This window comes from Cnephaeus nilssonii (assembly GCF_951640355.1).
Source record: "Cnephaeus nilssonii genome assembly, chromosome: 5".
Taxonomy (NCBI): domain Eukaryota; kingdom Metazoa; phylum Chordata; class Mammalia; order Chiroptera; family Vespertilionidae; genus Cnephaeus; species Cnephaeus nilssonii.
The window spans coordinates 82496748-82510385 of record NC_137076.1 but is presented as its reverse complement, the minus strand read 5'-3'; the positions used below and the strand labels follow the sequence as shown (position 1 = coordinate 82510385).

The 13638-nt window shown below is 46.0% G+C and overlaps 1 protein-coding gene across 1 annotated transcript in view; it reads left to right on the top strand.

Moving 5' to 3' along the window:
• Positions 1-12069: 12069 nt before the first annotated feature.
• FGF1 (fibroblast growth factor 1) overlaps positions 12070-13638 on the top strand; it is an 88962-nt gene continuing 87393 nt past the window's right edge. The window contains exon 1 of the mRNA XM_079771677.1: positions 12070-12192. The gene's annotated coding sequence lies outside the window, so the exon portion shown is untranslated. The remainder of the gene's footprint in view (positions 12193-13638) is intronic.

The following is a 13638-nucleotide window of genomic DNA, read 5'->3' as shown; positions in this document are numbered from 1 at the left end:
TAACTAGAAAACAGCTAAGCAGGCCTCTCAAACTTGAGTGCCTTAGCATTACCTGGAGGGCTTGTTATACCACAGATTTCTGAGCTCCACCCCTAGAGGCTCTGATTCAACAGGACTGGGGTGGGGCCTAAGAATTTGCTTTTCTAACAATGTCCTGGGTCAGTGGTCAGCAAACTCATCAGTCAACAGAGCCAAATATCAACAGTACAACGATTGAAATTCCTTTTGAGAGCCAAATTTTTAAAACTTAAACTTCTTCTAATGCCACTTCTTCAAAATAGACTCGCCCATGCCGTGGTATTTTGTGGAAGAGCCACACTCAAGGGGCCAAAGAGCCGCATGTGGCTCGCGAGCCGCGGTTTGCCGACCACGGTCCTGGGTGACGCTGATGCTGCTCGGTGGAGGTGCACCACTTCAAATGGCACGTGTAGGCACGTGTAGGCACCTGTACGCTGTAGGATGTTCAGCAGCATCTCTGGCCTCTACCCACTAGATGCCAGTAGCAACCTCTCCCCCCAGGTTTGGACAAGCAAACATGTCTCAGAAATCACCAGATGGCCCTGGAAGGCAAAACTGCCCCCAGCCGAGAACCGCTGCCCTTAAAGGTGGGCAGACTTCCCTCTCCCGTCGAGTAGGCTGAAGGCTTCCTCAGGCACCGCCTTAAGTACATGATGCTACTGACATTCGGTAATCTCCTGGCTCACTGGGTTTAAACAACACCAGGAAAACTCACTTACATTTGTTCAATACCTACGATGTGCCAGGTACCCTATTAATGCCTTTTAATTACTTTCATTCTCACAACCACTCTTTTGCTGATGAGGAAACGGAGACTTTGACAGGTTAAATCACTTGTCCAAGGTCATGGTTAAAACCTATTGGATCTGGGTGGGGCAAGGGGAACGCGGGGCTGTCTGGACTTGAGTAGTCCAACAAAAATATAAAGCAAGCCGCAAATATGAGCCATGTGTGTAATCTTACATTATCTAGCAGCCACATTAAAAAAGCAAAAAAATAGAAGAGAACTTAAATTTTAGTATTCTGCCCAACATTTATATTCAAACTGTTACCATGTTAACATATAATCAGTTTTTTAAAAATCGCTGATATACCAACTGTCCCCATGGCAGCTCTCTAATGAATTAGCTTGACCTTCAGTGACAAACCCTGGTGAACAGTTAGTGCTAACTCATGTGGAAGCTGAGCTGCTGGGCTGGTGCTTCGGGGTTTGATGGATGAGGCTGGCGTGCTCCGCTGTCTGCTGGCTAGTGATGTGAGCACCTGCCGGAGCAGCCTGGGCGAAGGCCTGGCTGAGAGCAGGCGGTGGCTGCACTAGCTCTGAACATGCACCTTCCCTGCTCATTCCTTCCTCACTACAAGCCAGTGTTTACAAACTCCTCATCCCTCCCAGACCTGGCAGTGGCAGGGGACAGAGATGCATGTCCTCAGAGAGGGACCTCCCCTTCCCCACAGCCTGTGACCCCAGCCCAGGACCCTCACTGACAGTCACCCAGACCCTCTGACCTCTGTCACCAGATGTGTACTCGTATCCCACCTACCCGATGACACTGTCCCTTCCCCCGCCTCTCCGGGCAGCACATCGACCCACAGAAATCCTGCCATGAAACCCAAGCTTCTCTCCTTTCTAAAATCTCTGGATGTAGGCTGCTCATGTTTGGTTTCAGATGGTGACATTTATGCCAGCGGGGTTGACCTGTGATTTTCCTTTCCTGTCGTATCTGCTGTGGGGTGGCATCAAGATTCTCCCGATCCAGGGAAAGCAGCGGGCGTGTTCTCTGGAAGACCGTGTAGGAGGCTGGCATGATTTCTGAAATATTTGGTAGCAATCAGAGGAAACCACCTGGGTCTGAAGGTTGCTTTGTGGAAAAAAATATTTTGCATTTTTTGCTTCTAATTGATGTTTACTTCTTGTCAAGTACCCAGATCTGAAGTGTAAAGCTTTATGGTTCCTTATCAATATAAACACATCTGTTGCCAACACCCAGTTCAATATGCAGAATGTCTCCAGCACCTGGCAGCCTCCTGTAGAAAGAGGTTTTTAAAAAATTGCTGATATAATTTACTTTTTTTTTTTTTTGCGCTCAGTCTTTGAAATCTGTATTTTACACTTACAGCATACCTCAGTTCCCACTAGCCACATTTCAGGTGCTCCAGAGCCACACGCGCTCCGGGCTCCCCTCTAGATAGCGCAGGCCGAGACTCTGCCTCTGCCCAGATGCCTTTAGAGGGGGAACAGCAGGTGCCAATTCTACTGCAATGCCCTCCCCTTTCTGCCCGCATGTCAGCCCTTTTATCAGACCCACATACCTACTCGTCTCCTCTGCAATCTGTCCTTGGGGTAGTTCTGCTTATTTTAAAATGAGGTCACAGTTTTACCAGATTCATCAAACAGCAGACACCTCCTCTGGTGGCCAGACTGTGGACTATTATCTCATTTTAGTTCCGAGAGATTTCCCCGTGGCTATCTTCCCAGAGTCTGTGTATGTCCTTGCAATAGCAGAGATCACTCATCCCATCTGAGGCTCACCACCAAGGCAAACATCTAATCCTCTCTGTGTCTTTTGGTTTATCTCCAACATCTACAAGTGCCCATCCTCATTTGAGGATTCTGCCTTTTCTTTAGCCCTATGCCATGTTTCTCCCTGTAGTTCCTCATGCTGTCCGTATGATGGGTTTCTGATTAGGAAACCAATGATCTCTAGAGAATTTTCCAATAAACCCCTTCATCTTACCACATTTGCTCATTAAAGTTTTATTGGTATGGAAATCAAGGAAGACTTAAATACTAGGTCAACTTACACCAATGAAAGGTAGAAATGAGAGCTACTCCTTATATATTGCTTCTCAGCCGTGCACAGGTTCAGCACTTGGCACAGGTCATCTTACTCATTTCTCCAAACAGTCCTATGAGGTAGGTGCTGTTATACCTGCCCGTTTTAGAGGCAAGGTGAGGTGAGGCGGAACAGAGTTTAAGTAAGATGCCCAAGGTCTCCCAGCTAGCAACCGGCAGAGTTGGGGATGGCATCGAGGTCTGGTAATAGAGTTGATCTCCTAATCTCTCTGCTCCACTATCTGAAAGATGATTTGCACATGTTTTCAAGGATGTGGTTTCATAAATTATACACCTTCCCCAGGATAATACCATATGCTTTCTTTTGATGAGGAAGAAATATTTATGTATCCTTGGTGTTCTAGGGGCTGCCTCTGAAGCAAGCTGTCTCAACTCTCAGGATGCCAGGCTCTTTCCTTGAACAGGGGCTGGAATCAGGTCCACCAGGAGCCCCAGCAGCAGCAGGTGGCCAGTAAGGTCACAGTAGAACCCAGACCAGGTCAACTGAGGGCAGAAGCCAGAGTGGGAGGGGGATGTAGAATCAGAGAGTGAAGACAAGCCTCCAGGAGAGGAGAGGGAGAGAAGGTGGGAGTAAGAGCCAGCCAGGGATCAGGGAGGGGCTATGCTTTTGCTTTGCAATTTTGTTCTGATGGAGGGAAAGCTAAGACAGTGGAAGACACAGGAGAGCTTGGGGAGGGGTTAGATGGAATCAGCAAGGGCCCTAAAGAATCAGGACAGGAAGGCATTTGAAGCCCATGTGGGGGGAACATGTTTGCCAGGTTTGGTGCCAAAGCCTTATACCTGCTTCACTCTATCACCTCCTGCTGTCAGAGTTTCCACGGTCACGTGTTTATAGTCAGAAACATTTTCTCCCTACTAAGCATAACTTCGTATCCTTTTTCATTGAGGAAATACAAAACACATGATTCCAGAACACATATCGTGGGGCAGCCCCATGTACCACATGGCATGGTTTGATGCCAGGGACACTAAGTCTGTTTCCACCTAAAACAGCACCCACCAGCTTGCTTCAGGCCCCTGAAATCGCACACTATATAGGTTACCTTCCTAAAGCACCCTGTTAAATATAAACAGGTCAAAGCCGTTGAAAAGAGCAGCCGTGCTCATAGCAGCATATTCACAATGGCCAAAAGGTGAAGCACCCCAGTGTGCGCTGCTGGATGAGCGGATACACAGAAGGCAGCATGGCCATGCAATGGCATGTTATTCAGCCTTAAAAAGGAAGGCAGTTCTGACACCTGCTACAATGTGGACGAACCTCGAGGACATTGTGCTAAGTGAAATAAGCCAGTCACAAAAATACAAATAGTGTCTGATTCTACCCACATGAGGTACCTAGAGCAGTCAAACTCTGAGAGACAGAAAGTAGAATGGTGGTTGCCAAGGGCTGAGGGGAGGGGAGGGCTGAGGGGAGGGGAGGGCTGAGGGGAGGGGAGGGCTGAGGGGAGGAGTTACTGTCTCATGGGCACAGAGTTTCAGTTTTGCAAAATGAAAGAGTTCTGTGGATGGAGGGTGGTGACGGTTGCACAGTGTGAATGTACCTAATGCCATTGAACTCTATACTTAAAATGGCTACAATGGTAAATTTTATGTTGCCTGTATCTTACCACGATTTAAAGAAAAACAATAAAAAATAACGACCCAGGCCATTTAAAAGGGGCTTCTTGGTCACTTGTTCTCATCTAGAATTAGTTTGGCTCAGCTTTGCTTTTCTGTAAAGGAAGCTCAACCGAGAGCAGGGTATTGAGGAGCTGGGATCTGGAAGAGTGGGTGATAGAGACGACAGTCATGAGGACAGTAATCCCCTTGGCTCTAGGCTGTGCTTTGAGAAAGGCCAGGTCCTAGGCTCCCATCTTAACCTAAAGGGGACCCCCTGCGGGCTCCTCAGTAGCAGGAGGAGAAGGTGAAGGAAGGAAATCCCTCCCCGCTCCCCAGACGCTTTGGGAGCTGCTTGAGGGAGGAGGGGAGACAGTAGCCTCTGCCTATTTTACCCTTTGCCTGAGGGCTGCTGGACTAGAGCCCCCCCTCCACGGAGTAATAAGATTGCACACTTATTACTAATTAGGCCTCATGACTCAGCAACACTGACTTGTTTAGAAAACCTTCTCCCAGGTCTCTCCTCTCACAAGCTGGTGTGAGAGGGGCCCAACCCTTGTCTCAACGTCAAGGGCAGGTGAGAATGGTGAAGCCACACCCACAACCAGCAGGGTTGGTTGGGGTGGGGGGCACTCTCAGCCTTGTGCTGGCACCTCCTCCATCAGACCTTGGGAAAGAAATGTATTTTGGTCGGAGAAACGCAGCATTTTAAAGCTCTCTCATTAATGAGAGAGACATAACTGTGATACTAGTGTGGAAATACTCAAGGAAGAGCCTCCAGCTTGAGTCCCAAGCTTAACAGATGCCATTTTTATCAAATGCTTTCTATTCTGTGACATGCTTTGCTTACTTGTTTTTATTAGACAAGTCAGGAAAAGTCCACATTGGATTTCTCTTCTTTCTGGCTCCTCACCCCCCATTTGTGGGAGGGGTGGTGGTTTAGGTAGGGGTCCCTGTCCTTTCAACAGAGTGTAAGCTTCCGCCATCTGAGAACTCACGTTGGTGCCGAAGCATCCAGAAATGGGCTCTGCCTCCTTTGCAAATGACGACTCGTCCGGTCCTGGCTTCACCCCATCCCAGATGGCAGAGCTGAGGAGACAGGAAAAAATACATATTTCAGAGTCTTTACAGCATTGTTCCTCCCACCCCCCACTTCCTGTGAAGGAGGATTTCGTCTTGGCCAGCTAACTTCTGAAGCTTTTCCTGTGCAGAATGTAGGAAAACGTGGGAAGGGATTCTGAATTGTGCAGTGCTGTGGGTGGGATGGCTTGGTGGGTCCACAAAAAAAAAAAAAAAAAAAAAAGAAGAAGAAGAAGCAGGGCGTTATCTACTAAAGCAAAATAGATCAGAAGGTGACAGACAGAGCCAGGGATGGGTTGAACTTGAGGGAATTCAAGAGATAAATTAAAGGGGATTGGAGTAGCCGCTGAGCTATCATGAGGAGGATATGGGAGATTTTTCAGAAATGCTGTTGGTGCTATGAATGGAATCCACCCTCCCCCTTGGCATCTTGGAAATTTCAGTAAAGACATAAATTGGTTTCAGTGCTATTTTTTGTCTGAGGGACTGGATTTACTCTCTCATCCAAACTACGAAGGCTAAAGTTTCATAATGAGGGAGAATCAACCTTCACCCCTCTTCTCCCACCAGCACAGACTGTAGCCATATATTTCAAGCTCGTATCCAAAGGCTGGGTTTAGCAGCGGTCGCCAACCGGTGGTCTGTGAGGTCCGAAAGGTTGGAGACCACTGGTTAGACAGCAGATATGTCTTGTTTGGTTTATTGAGAGTAAATTTTTTCAAAAGGCACCATTGAAAATTGGGATTTCACATTTTAAAAGCCTGAATTTCCTACTTCTCCTAAAAAAAAAAAATTGAAAAATCTGGCAACATAAGACTCTCATTCTCCTAAGGCAAAAATAGCTCGTGCTCTCCAGTTAACCCCGTACCCACCACCCACGTAAGGTGTGCACTTGCGCATACACCTGGCCTTCCTGCATTTGTATTTCCTGCCATCTGGTAATGGCAGGTAAGATAATTAGGGCTTGCTCTCCTGCTGAGGACAGGAAGAAAAGCTGGACAAAAAAAATAAATAAATAAAATCAACTTGAAGGCCTCAAAAAGTTAAAAATATAATGAAAAACTTGCCAAACCAAGATCTGGGAAAAGATGGGCATTCAGGGAGGTGAGTCCAACAACTGGGGATTCTTTTCCCTTTAGTACATTTACTGCTTCTGGAAGGACCACTAAGAAGCTAAACATCGACCAGCTGCCTCCTGCACACCTCCTACTGGGGATGTGTCCCCAACCAAGGTACATGCCCTTGACCGGAATCCAACCTGGGACCTTTCAGTCCGCAGGCCGACGCTCTAGCCACTGAGCCAAACCGGTTAGGGCTGTTCAGGATTGTTTAGCAGAAGTAAATACTATAGGGTGTTCTTTAAGCAGAAGGAAAATGATTTAAGATGATAGGGTATAGATGCAGGAAGAAAGGAAGAGCAATGCAAAGGTTGGTTTAAGGGAATTCAAAAGCATTAGACTGTAAAAAAAACAACATAACCATGTCTACCCGGGGTTAAAAAATATATAAATATACACAAGTACATATAAGTCAGGAGTGGGGGGATACATGGAATTAAAATGTTCTAAGGTCCTTGTTTTACTACAAAAGAAGATAAAAATACCAATTGGCATTAAACTTTGATAAATCAAAGATACATATTTTGATATCTAGGATAACCTCTAAAAGAATAGTAAAAAAAAAATAAAAAGGATACAACTTCTAAGATTATAGAGGGGAAAATAGAATATCCAACCATTCCAAAAGCAGGCAGGAAAGTAGAATAAAAAGAATACAGAGCATGTGAGATAAATGAAAACATTTAACAAGTTGGTAGATTTAAATCCAAATATATCAGTAATTATATTAAATGTAAGTTAACAAAATACTTCAATTAAAAGTCCAAACATATTGAACTGCAAAAAGAATTTATATACTCTTTATAAGAAACATCTACAGTTTTAAAAATGTTGAAAGTAAATAAACGGTGGAAAATATATTAATAGTACATGTTAATATCAAAGTAGATTTTAAGGCAAAAAGCATTACTACAGCTAACGAGGGATACATAATGATAAAAAGTTCAATTGTACATACCTTATAAGGCTGCTTTAGAAATCTGAAGCTAAGATCGACAAAAACCATAAGCAGAAGTGACCAGACAACTGAGTAAGGATGTAGATTATGAGAACAAGATTAGCAAACTTTACCTCCTGGACATATATAGAATATTGCACCCAACAATCACAGAATTCACCTTCCCCAACTATTTATCACTCCCCACTTTCCAGGCAAACAAGAGGATTGAAATTCTCCACCCCATTGAATGCTAGGTGTGGCCATCAAACTTATTTTGGCCAATGAAATGTGAGTACAGGTAACTTCCAGGTGCTGGTATGTTAGTAAACGTATCTCCCCTTTCCCTCAGTCTGGGTCCTTGATTGAGAATGACATGGAGCAGAGCTTGCCAGCCAACCTGTCAATGGACATGTTAATGTCAATGAGTGAGAAATAAACCTTTGTTATTTTAAGTCACTGTCATTTGGGGATTATTTATAACCACAGTATAACCCTGTCTGTCCTGACTAGTACTGGTACAAAAAGAGAAGGACTTTTTTCCAGCCACAGAGGTGACCCAGTTTTGAAAGAGTGAAGAGTTCTGGTGAGTTCACTGTGGCTTAAGCTCCAGGGAGGTGAGGTGGAAACAGGGCTGGGGCAACAACTGGGGATGAGAGCCGCTCCCAAGAAGAGCCTGTGAAGACTGGCTAGAGGCAAGTTTGGAAAGTTTGGAAGAGCCTTGGACTTAACAATAAGACATGGATATTGTGCTGGAAGTTCAAGGACTTCTAGAAGTGGTGATGGATGAATATCGGTAGTAATGGAGAGGATGAGCTGGGGAGAATCTAATCAGGTGAAAGGAAGAAGTTGGGTAGAGAGCTATTCTCAATGAACATGTTATAGGGCAGTGGTGGGCAAACTCATTAGTCAACAGAGCCAAATATCAACAGTACATCGATTGAAATTTCTTTTGAGAGCCAAATTTTTTAAACTTAAACTTCTTCTAACTCCACTTCTTCAAAATAGACTCGCCCAGGCCGTGGTATTTTGTGGAAGAGCCACACTCAAGGGGCCAAAGAGCCACATGTGGCTCGCGAGCTGCAGTTTGCCGACCACAGTTATAGGGTTTTCTTCTGCCCCCTAGAGGTAGCTGTTCTTAAGAATTTGGTGAGAATTTCTCCAGGAACTGCATGTACATGCAAACACACACATAAGCCAATTTTAAAAACACAGATCAGATCAATTGTATTCTATCTGCTATTCTGAAATTTTTTCCAATTAATAGTACTTTGTGGTTATTTTCAGCAGCATCTCAAAGAGATTTACCTCTTTCCTTTTTATTGGCTGTCATTGTATAGCTGTACCATAATCAAGTAACCATTCCCTGTTAATAGACATTTAGGCTGTTTTCACTAGTACAAACAATGCTTTGGTGACCATTTTGTGAATGATACTAATACATTTTAATGTCTTCTTTCTATAGACAATAAGACCAGTTTTGCTACCATTCTAATGGTGGAAATTTTAGGCTGGTGACAGAAACACAACTAAGACAGGCCATTTGAAGCCACGATTTTATTTAGGGGGTGCCTTGTATGGCTGGATTATGCCCAGAATAGTATCTTAAACACAGTGGGCACTGAATAAGGATTTGTTGGATGAATGAATGAATGAACAAATGAATCCACATCCACTGTAGACACTTGTTGGGCCTGCCCTGCCCTCATCTGTAACAGGATTTCTCAACCTAAGCTCTACTGACTTTTAGGGCTGGACTCTTCTTCATTGTGGGGCTGTCTTGTATGTTGTGGAATGTTTACCAGCATTCTGGCCCTGACCCAGTAGGCGCCACTGGTACAATCCCATTTACAGCAATAAGAATGTATCCAGAAACTGCCAAAGATCCCCTGGGGAAACATTGCTACTGGTTGAGAAGCACTGATTTATAATATGGGTTGTATTTGTCTAAGGACAAAGGCCCTTTCTAAAAACAACCGACTACAAAGTTTGATCCCATTTCTACCCAATCCTCCCACATTAAAATGACCTCTCTTCATGGATTTTCACAGAGATTTCTGGATGTCTTATTCTTGGTCCAGATTTTACTTCTCTAGGGCCACCTGGCACGTCCCCCATGAGTTAGGTCAACCTCATTGTACATTGTAAATCCCCATTATGCATTCTCTAATTACCAAACACACCTCCTTGGAAGTACTTATCAAAGTGAATTCTTACATTTATTGCAGTAATTATTAAATTATTCTGTGTCCCTCACTCAACTTCCTAGAATTTGGCATGTTACCTATCATTTTTTGTTCACCATTTTCATATCTAGTGCCCGAAACAATGCCTGACACATATTAGGTGTTCAGTGTGTGTTGGATGGATGAATGGATGGATGGATGGATGGATGGCAGTATTTACCCACTTTTGCTCCCGTGCCTTTTAAAAAAATTTTGAAAAACAATGTTACCTATACCAACATTTACAAGTTGATACGTTAAACGTTCATCATTAAGTCCATATATATTCAAGGTAACTTCCAGCATATTGTAATATTGGGTTTTAAAAATTAAACTGTGACATCATTCTCTAAATGTACCTATTAATTTATTGTCCTTTCCAATATTTTCTACCATTTGCTTTCACAATACTGTTCCTCAAGTTCAAGGGATGGAAGAAACAAGGTTGTTAAATAAAAAATTCCTTAAATAATTACTAAGGGAAGCTGAATTAAATAATTAAAGGAAGCTTCCAGTTTGGGGGCCTGGACCTGGGGATTTTTACATTTGGTGAAATGGCAACTTGGCAAGATTTGTGAAGGGTGTGAACCCAGACACATTCGCAGGCAAGCCCGTTTGAGGGAAGAGTCCCCATAGAAATTGAGAACCTGGACAGTGATTCTCTAAAACGAATCCTTGGTGCGCCCCTTGGAAAGTCTTCAAAACCATCATCCTGGGGTAATGCAGCCTAGTGGCCTGCAGAGGGCAGTGTTGGACAAGCCGTTGGGCTCCATCTCAGGCTCGCCCTCTGGTTAGCAGAGAGAAAGGGCAACTAGCTTTGAACGCAGTAGGGAGCCCAGGCTGGGCGTCCCAGCCCTGTCCTCTCCACTGTGTGTTGTTTGCACAGTGAATTATTCACAGGAAACCAGGAGGAGGAGGCCAGAGACTCTCCATTCTGTACCTAGAATCACCGCCTGGGACTATAAACAGATGCAAACCTCATTCACTCTTCCTCCCCTTCGAGAATTGAGTTTGGGGGGAAAATATTGAGGATTGAAGTCATGGGACTGAGTCAACCGTGAGGTTTTTGCTTTTCCTCTAAGGAAAGGAAAGTAACAGTGACATCTCAATAATGTGTTGCCTCGGGAGACAGTGAGCCAAGGGCGGAAAGCGTCTGCCCTGGAGTCGGACAGAGGGAGGCTCACCTTTGGAGCCAGCCTCTGCCTTCCTGATGTCAATCAGAACAAGGTAGCCTTCACGGGCTGTGGTGAGGATGAGGGACACAATGCAGGAAAGGTGGGCAGCATATGACGGACATGTAGCAGGAGCTCAGTAAGTCATGGTGATGATGGCGAAGAGCATGACACTCCATTGGCCATGTGCCAGGCAGGGGTGTCTCCGAACTTTCCATTCAAGTCTGAAGAGGAAGGATCTGAATCAGGTTATCCAATAAATGCCTTAGGTTTTACAAGCCTATGAGCTATAAGCAGAAACAGCCGGAGGAGGAACACAGAGTCGGGGGATTCAATGTTGGATCCTAGCTCCTTGACACTGTGCCTCCTAGGGCCGGGGTCCCACCCCGATGTTGGTAAGAGGGTCTGTGTGTCTAAAACAGTGTGTCCATGATGACCCTATGTATGTGGACTAGATGATGTGTCGCCAGCCTCCGACATAAAAGCAATTGCTTTGTTCACTGCATTTATCCTCTGTGAAACCTCCAAGAGTGGGGGTAAACTAGTGCAAATAAAGTTAGTCATTTGGACTAATTGCTTGGATATATTCAAAGTAAGGCTCCGAGCGAGACCCCTCCCCACTGCCTTACGTGGGGAAAGGTACCAGGGACTAGTTCCGAGAGGCACGGAGACAACTTGGACGAGATAACTGTCCTTTCACCTGGCAGCTGGCCAGCCCCCAAATAGCTCTCGTGTCCAGTCCAAAAATAAGATCACATGGGAGGGGGAGAAATAAATACGCAAGTGCGTGTCCTTGGGCTTCCCGTGGGCGCACCAGCATTGGCCGCACCAACAGGCACCCCAGGAGGGTGGCCTGGGGACCCCTCTGCCGCCTCCTCTCCAGGCTCCAAGACTGGGAAAAAACAACCTGTGCCAGGGAGGGTGTGGTGTGTGGTTGGCACCCAGCCCATCTCTTGGGGCTCCCTTGAGCTCCATTCACACCAGAGAAGGAGCAGGAGGGAGAAGACAAGCGGATCCAACAGCCTGGAATCCTCCTTTTGTTGAAGGACACTCCCTTCTGATGGCGGCTGGAAACTCCCTTCCTGCTGCAGCGGCCGGCCTGCCCTGGTCCTGGTAGGACAGGGTGGACGCTGTAGACTGTTGCAGCTGCCGTGGCCCCAGAGAGAAAGTGCCCCAGAGCCAAAGCACAGAGGTGAGTACATCCGTTTCTCCAAGGGGCTCAGACTGCCCTGGACTCTGCCTGGCTTCAGGCTTGCCTCAGCATGAATGCTCTCCCCACCCCCTTCCCCCTCTCCTCCCTGATCTGAGTCTCCGCGGCAGGCTTGAGTCCGTGATGGATGCTAGAGTAAATATCCCTGTACTCCCTTCTTGCATTCGGAGGCCCATTGGCTCCCGGAAAGAATGGGGTAGGTCTAGTTCTTAGCGGGGGAAGCAGGAAGCGATTCCTACCGAGTGAATTATCTTTGCTGAGACCCACGGAAGACGTTTCGCAGGAAATCGTTAGACAAATCCCATTGCAGTAGAGTTAATGCTTCGTTTTTAAAAGCCCTGCATGAAGTAGGAGATGAAAGGATGCCAGCTGAGTCTTGGTAATTGGGCAAAAGGGGAAAACACGGAAATGGGATATGTGGAGCTTCCTTTCCCCTCAGCCCCTTCTCCATCTCTTCCTGGCTTCTTAGGGCCCTGCAGAATGTACCTAACAGATCCAAGGAATGCTTTCTTGTTTGAGAACAAGAGGAACAGAATCAAAGGTTCGGGGAGAATTATTCTGTAAGCAGAGTCAAAGCACAAAGAAGAGAAATGTATTTTGCAGAGTCTTGGTTTCTCCTTCTAACATCTGCGCACTCCCAAACACGTGACATGCATGTACCTGTGCGCATTTAGGGACATGTATAGAGGTCTCCATCACTCGTACACAGGTACCATTATTCCTGGTCACACACCGCCCCTCGGCTATGGACTACAAATATCTTTGCTAGGGATAGGCCAACACAATGCTTGTGGGAACAAGACAACTACCCGAATAAGTCAGGATTCTTTTAGTAACAATGGACTGAAACCTAGTCTGTGGGGATGAAGGCAAAACAAAAAGGAAACGTTCCCCCTTGTGTAATTGAAACGGCCAGGGCTTTGGTGTGGTAAGATCCAGCTGTGCAGACAGTGGCATCTCGAATCCATCTTTCCCTATTTTTTGGCTTTGCTTCCCTGTGTCCTATTCTATTCTCAGGGAGACTTATCTATCATGGTGGCGAGACGGCTGGCAGCCAAGTCCAGGCTGACACTCGACTGGCACGGCCACCCTACAGCAGTTCTAGCTACCGTCTCAGAGGCACATTTCATCGCACCAATGTGGGTCCTGTGCCCACCCCTCCCTGGGGCTGTAATCATCCCCGTCCAAAAACCACATGGACTGAAGGCCATGAAGGGCTGGGTCCCCACAGATGCCGAAGGTGCTGGTCCCGGAGAAGGGGGCAGGACAGCCAGGGCTGTCTCTCCGCTGCTCTGTGAGATAGTATCCATCAAGAGTCAGAGCTCTTCCAACACAGCTGCTCCTCCTTTTCTCTCTTATAGCCCACACACGCTTATTAGTGACAGAGGTTGCAATGTAAGGACAATGATCAAAGCAGGTGAGTAGAAG